This window comes from Orycteropus afer, unplaced genomic scaffold, assembly GCF_000298275.1.
Source record: "Orycteropus afer afer isolate SDZICR_OR568_19922 unplaced genomic scaffold, OryAfe1.0 scaffold00133, whole genome shotgun sequence".
In the NCBI taxonomy this organism is placed as follows: domain Eukaryota; kingdom Metazoa; phylum Chordata; class Mammalia; order Tubulidentata; family Orycteropodidae; genus Orycteropus; species Orycteropus afer.
In genome coordinates this window covers 2,910,488-2,917,793 of record NW_006921720.1, presented here as the reverse complement: position 1 = coordinate 2,917,793, position 7,306 = coordinate 2,910,488, and the positions used below count along the sequence as shown (strand labels likewise).

At 38.0% G+C, this 7,306-nt stretch overlaps 1 pseudogene; it reads right to left on the bottom strand.

The window, feature by feature from the left end:
* Window positions 1–6,016: 6,016 nt before the first annotated feature.
* Window positions 6,017–6,894, bottom strand: LOC103200645 (annotated as a pseudogene).
* Window positions 6,895–7,306: the final 412 nt, after the last annotated feature.

Below are 7,306 nucleotides of genomic sequence, written 5' to 3'. Positions count from 1 at the left end.
ATAGTGGATAAGGCACTTGACTGTTACCAGAAGGCTGGTGGTTCAAACCCACCAGCCACTCCCCGGAAGGAAGATGGGACAATCTACTTCTGTAGTGATACTGCCTCGGAAACCTAAGGAGGGGTCACTATGAGTCGGGTCTGACTTGATGGCATATAACAATAACAACATTTGAATGAATCATCATTTGAGGTGGATTAATTTTATTGATGGCTCATTTCATTAGATTTCTTCTTATTTTTGTTATTATAAAAACATTTCTGATCTTATCCCCAAATTCTGGAGATTCTCCTTATTCTGGGTCTATAATGACCCTCACATGTACTACATAGCTCCTAATCATTTTAAGTGGTTATAATATTTTCAAAGAGACAAGAGGAGCAAGGATAGTATTGAAAATTCACTCTAAAAATTGAAATTCTTCCAATAAATAAATTTACAGGTTTTTTGCTGAGAAGAATATGCTGTTTAAATGAGCTGTTTCCCTCACATTGCATTCTTGTTATTGGTTAGTAATTTGAAACATAACCCTGTTTTCTAAACGTTGTATGTTGCTCTATTTTAATGTTTCAAGGATAATTGAATCAAGATGAAATGTTCTCACATTGAATATTTTTGTATTTCTATGTATATCTAAGTTGGATTCTTTCTCCTCATTTCTTATCATTAGCGTAATTTAACAAAGGAGAAAATGCAGCTTAGTGCTTGAATACTGACATTCTGAGTACCTGTTGGATCCATTCCAATTTATGAAAGTCTTCTGAATGATAATTTCAGAACTGATTGGATATGTTTCAGATAGAGATCTGTTTCTATAGCAACATGTTGAATTTGTAGACTGAAAGACATTCCAAACAGTATTACTAAAATTGCATATGCACAGGATAAATCCCTTCCTTCCCCAGAAAATTCATTAAAACAAAACAAAAAAACCCACCAACCACCCACCCAACCAAAAAACAGCCAGATCTTTTCTAGGCCTAACCCTATCCCAAGGAACCCTGGTGGCACACTGGTTAAGCACTAGGCTGCCAACTGAAAAGTTGGCAGTTCGAATCTACCTAACTTGCCTGCAGGAGAAAAAGCTGGTGACATATTTCTATAAAGATTATAGTCTAGAAAACCCTGTGGGGTAGTTCTACTCTGTCATGTAGGGTCACTGTCAGTCAAAATCAACTAGATGGCATCTAACAACCATAACAACAACAAAACCTATCACACTTGTCTGTAATGATCATCAAGTCACTTACAGGTTGTCTTGACCAACCCTATAAATGATCAGGTTTCAATCATTATGTACTTTCTGAGGGAACTCGCCTGGAGTCCTGGTACTTATTGGGTCAGGAAGTTGTTGGAGTCCCTGGAAGATGCAAATGTTTAAAGTACTTGAAAGTCTGGTGGTTTGAGTCCACCTGGAAGTGCCTTGGAAGAAAGATCTGGCAACCTACTCTCAAAAAATCAGTCACTGAAGATCCTATGGGGCACAGTCCTATGCTGACACATGAGGTTGCTATGAATTGGAATTGACTTGTCTGCAACTGGGATTTTTAAAGAGGTTATTGCTGGTAGACTGCCTGTGGGAACATATTGCCAGGGGGCATAAGCTAGTGACAGGAGTCAGAAGAGAATCTAATATGTGAGCCTAGAGTGAATAGTTCAGGCACTAGAGCAAAAACAAGACTAAAGATGTCTAGACTCAATACTGAGACACTACTGGGAAGCAAAAGGCAATTTGGCACTGGGGTAGTAAATGTGGAGCCTATGAAGATAGTGCTGTGCTGTCCTAAGCAGCAATTCGAGAATTTTTTCTTCATATTTTATTTTTGTTAAGAATATATACAGCAAAACATATACCAATTTAACAGTTTCTACATGCTCTGGTAGAATAATGCCTAAGGCACTAGACTGTTAACCAGAAGGCTGGCGGTTCAAACCTACCAGCCACTCCTCGGAAGGAAGGTTGGGCAATCCTCCTTCTGTAGTGATACTGCCTCAGAAACCCAAGGAGGGGTCGCTATGAGTCGGGGCCGACTCGATGGCACATAACAACAACAACATGCACAATTTAGTGACATTGATTACATTCTTTGAGTTGTGCAACCGTTCTCACTCTCCTTTTCTGAGTTGTTACTCCCTGATTAAAAAATCACAGCCCCCTAAAGTTTGTACCTAATATTTTGAGTTGTTGTTGTCAATTTGATCCCTTATTTATAGTTCTTAAAAGACATAATACTCAAGGATGACCATATTTACTAGTTAAGCTAAACCATGGTATTGTTAGATTTTAAGAAGACTTTAGCTGATATTTTGGTTTAAGGCTTAAGGATGATCTTAGGGCACTAGTTTCAGGGGCTTGTCCACCCTCCATGGCTCCAGATAGCCATTTGAATTGGAAATTCTGTTCAGCATTTTCCCACTTTTGATCAGGATTCTTCTATGAATTCTTTGATCAAAATGTTCAGTGATGGTATGTGGTCACCATCCAGTTCCAGTTTCATGGCAAAGGAGGCAATTGTTCCTGGAGGCAATTAGCCACATATTCCATAACTTCTACCTATTACTCCTATTACTGACTTTCCTTCTTCCCCTGTTGTTCCAGGTGCATAGACACCAAGTATTGTGCTTTGGACGGTCACTTGCAAGCTTTTAAGACTCTCGGCACTACACAAAAAACTAAGGTAGAATAGAAGCTCTAACTAATTATTAGGTTCATTGGCTGGGATGTCCCATGAACCCATGACCCTAAACTTCTAATCCAAGAAACCAAATCCCATGAGATGTTTGCATGTACATAAGTAGCATCTGCAACTACTCTTTTGTGTGTGTGTGTTGTTGTAAATATGTCTATCACACAACTTTTGCCAATTCAACTTTTTATAGTTATACAACTTATTGGCAGTAATTACAATAATTGGCTGTGCACTCTACCCTTAATCAATGAGATTTTTCTGTCACTATTAACCCCCCTTTTCCCTCTTCCTCTCACATCTGGTAACTGCTAATAAACTTTGATCTCTATACATTTTCCTTTTCTTGTCTTTTTATATAAATGAAATCATACAACATTTGTCCTTTTATGGTTGATTTATTCCATTCAGCATAAGGTCTTCAAGCTCTATCCATACAGTAACATGTATCAAGACTTCATTTCTCCTATTGACTGAGTAGTATTTCTTTACATGTATGTACCATATTTTATCTATGTATCTGTTGATGGACATTTAGGTTGTTTCCACCTTTTGGCTATTGTGAATACTGCTGCAGTGAACGCTGGTGCACAAGTCTCTTTTGAGTCTCTGCTTTCAAGTCTTTTGGGTATACACTTAGGAGTAGAATTGCTGGGTCACATGGTAGTTCTAATTTTAGTTTTTTGAGGAAGCACCACACTGTTTTCCAGAGTGGCTGTGCCATTTTGCATTTTCCACCAATAATGTATATGGGTTCCAATTTCCTCACATCCTCATCAACACTTGTTATTTTCTTTTTTAAAAAATCTTAGCCATTTCAGTGAAAATATAATGATATCCCACTGTGATTTTCATTTGCATCTCTCTGATGGCTAATAATGCTGAACACCTTTTGATGTGTTTGGTGGCCATCTGATTATCCTCTTTGGATAAATGTCTATTCAAGTCTTTTGCCCATTTTATGATTGAGTTATTTGTTTTGTGTTGTGAAATTGTATACATATATTGGTTATTAGATTCTTGTTGGATCTGAAGATATTCTCCTACTTGGCAGCTCGCCTTTTCACTTTTTTGGTAAAATGTTTAGATAAACAAAGTTTTTAATTTTTATGAGGTCCCATAAAAATTTATCTTTTATCTTTTACTTTTTGTGCTTTTTTATCTTTTACTGTTTGTGCTTTTGTTATGATATTACATAATCCACTGCTGAAAGGTAGGCCTGACAGTATTGCCCCTGCTTGTTGTTCTAAGAATTTTATGGTTTTAGTTTGCACATTTAGGTCTTTAACACATTTTTGAATTTGTTTTTGTGGATGATGTGAGCCAAGTATTCTGTGTCCTTTTTCCACATGTGGAAACCCAATTTTTCCAATACCACTTATGGGAGAAAAGGAGCTCTGGTGGTGTAGTGAGTAAGGCATTTGGGTGCTAACCAGAAGGTTGGTGGTTCAAACCTACCAGCTGCTGCACAGGAGGAAGATGAAGCAATCCACTTCCATAAAGATTTACAGGCTTGGAAACCCAATGGCGGTTGCTATGAGTCAGAATCAACTCATCGGCAGTGGGTTTGGTTTGGGTATTTATGGGAGAGACTCCTCTTTTTCCATTGAATGAACTTTTAGTACGCTTGTAAAAAATCAGTTGACCATGGATGTGCATATTTATTTCTGTACTCTCTATTCTAGTCCATTGGTCTACTTGTTTATTATTATACAAGTGCCAGGTTGTTTTGATTACTGTAGTTGTAGAGGATGTTTTAAAATCAAGAAGTGTGAGTCTTCCTACTTTGTTCTTCTATTTCAACACTGTTTTAGCTATTCAAGGCCTCTTGACATTCTATATAAAGTTGAGAATTGGTTTTTCTATTTCTGTAATGAGGGTTGTTGGAATTTTCATCAGGATTAGACTGAAATGATAAATTGCTTTGGGTAGTATTAACATCTTAACAATAGTAAGTCTTCCAGTCCATGAACATGAAACATCTTTTCACTTACCTAAGTTTTCTTTAATCTCTTTCAATAGTGTTTTGTAGTTTTTACTGTATAAGTCCTTCATGTCCCTGGTTAGATTTACTCCTAGGTATTTTATTCTCTTAGATATTATTGTAAATGGAATTGTTTTCCTAATTTCCCTTTCAGATTTATCATTGCTGTTGTATAGAAACCTAAATGATTTCTTTTGGACGTTTTCTTGTGATTTAGGTGAAAGTTGACAGAACAAATTAGTTTCCATTTCAAGAGTTTATACACATTTTGTTTTCTGACATTAGTCACAATCCTCTCAATGTAACAGCACTTTTCGTACCTACTCTCTGGGTTCCCTGTTTTATTTGCCCATCATTCCTGCCTTCTGAACTTTTGTTCAGGAAAATGCCACCTCTTTGGTCTTATGTGGTGGATAGTTTTGAGGGATATGCTCCTCAAGGATGTTATTGTTCACTTTATAGACCTGGCTATTGTTTGGCTGAAAGGGGATCTCTGGGAGTGGGTTCAGTTTCAAGTTTGAAGAGGATGTAAGGGGCATAGCTTCAGGGGTTACACCAGTTTCTATCAAATCACTCTGGTGATTTTCATGTTTGAAATAAGTCTGGTCTTTTTCATGTTTTTTAATTTTGTTCTAAATGTTTCTCCCATTCTGTCTAGGACCTTCTACTATGATTCTGATCAGAGTTATCAGTAGTGGTAGCTGGGCACCAACTAGTTCTAGTCTCAGACTAGTGGAGACTGGTTTTTGTGGTCCATTAGTCCTTTGGACTAATTGGGGTTTTATTTTTATTTATTTATTTTTGAGTCTTTGATTTTCTTTACTCTTCTTTTCACTGGATGGGAAGAGAGCAATAGTTGCATTTTACTTAGTTATTTATTAATGTATACTTGTTTTATTCATAATTTGTAATGTTCTGGGATACCAAAAGTATTTCTAAGGATGGTTGAATTTAACAAAAAATTTTAGCCTCATCTTAAACATCCAATGATCCATTTCATTCAACAGTAATATCAAATATTGAAAGGAACATAAAAACAAACATGCACACAATTGCACAGTTTTTATAAAGGTCTATTTCGTTATTGGTGGGTAGCACATTTAACAGCTGAATACATTTAAATAATGTGTAGATGACTGCATGACTGCAGCATTGGTAACTAGATAACCAATTCAACTAGAAAGCAGCTAACAAATAACTGTCTAAATATTTAAAATACAGCTCTTGTTTAGATCATCCTTTGTTTTGATCACCTTCTTGGGGGGAAAAAAGCCTGCTGGTCACAATGGAAATATATTAAGGCCAAATCTTCTGAAATCCATTTCCAGAGGTTTCTTCAGCTGGATTAAGCCTCTAACTCCAGAGCGAGCCCAAGTTTGTGGCCTCCAGTATTAATGCTCTGTCTACCAGAGCAGACAGTGTAAGCCTCACCCCAGGCCTCAGAGTCTGAGTATAGCCCACTTTGATTAAACTAGAGTTGTTGACTTTTGCAGAGGTGGAAGCAGTGGGATCCAATTGATACTTAGTGGTGATGCCAAAATGAGTGCAGTTGGTACCTGATGTCCAAGCAAGGTTTACTGAAATGTCAAGATCTTCACCTACTTCCTGATAGACTGATCGTCCAAATTCTGTCCCATCACTAACGTTAGTGTGTAACTGGAAGTCCCCAGTCCTGTAGCCCACTGCAAAGTTATTCCTTGTCAACTTTGACTTGGTGCTATCAAAGGTCATTTGGTAACCAGCAAGCCAGCCCTCATAGCCAAAGACAGCTGAACTGGGGATTACAGGTCCAGCAAAATCAAAGTCAATATCACAACCAAGGTTTATACACTTCTTGTAAGAAGACTTGATTTTACCACTTTTCTTTCCAGTGTTTGGTGAGAAGGTGGTATCAAATGTCAATTTCAAACCTTGACAAATGTTGTCTTTGATTGCAATTTCTGTTCCCAGGGTGTTATCAGTGTTCCATTTTTCTATGAATGTAGACCATACTCACACCATTTATATTTGGTCTCCAAGGTCCCAGTAACTTTACCAGTGTCTGTATTAATTAGATGAACCAGATGTTGACAATTCCACTCCACTGCATGACTTTGTTTTCACATCCAGTTTCACCAAGCCAAAACTCAATCGTTTGTTGAAAATATCTCTAGCAGCTTTGCCAAGGTCAGCATTTGATGGAGGAATACACATTGGCGTGCAGCTCTGCCTGTAGGTCGCCATGGAGAGGCCGCGGAAAGGGGTGATCCAGCGATCTGAGTGGTTCTGCTGAGCCGCTCCGCTCGCAGCTAAGGGCGCTTGACTCGCTCAAAGACGAGCTGCAGCTATCGCAGTTGGAGGGCGAAGTGATGTCAACAGTTGTGTTTTAGATGCGACTTGAAAGCTTTCCAGACCCCAATTGCTATTCACCTAAGTAGGATGTGGAAAATTGTATTTATGGATGATTTTATACCAATTGATCTAGATGTCCCACGAGATTATGATCTTAAAGCCCTCAACTCCAGTGACTCGGTCCCTCAAGGTGTTTGGTTATGGCTAAGAAATTTGTATAACCTTGTCCCTATAAGCTGTACTATGTTGTTGTTATGTACTGTTGAGTCGGACCCGACTCATAGTGACCCCTCCTTGGGTTTCC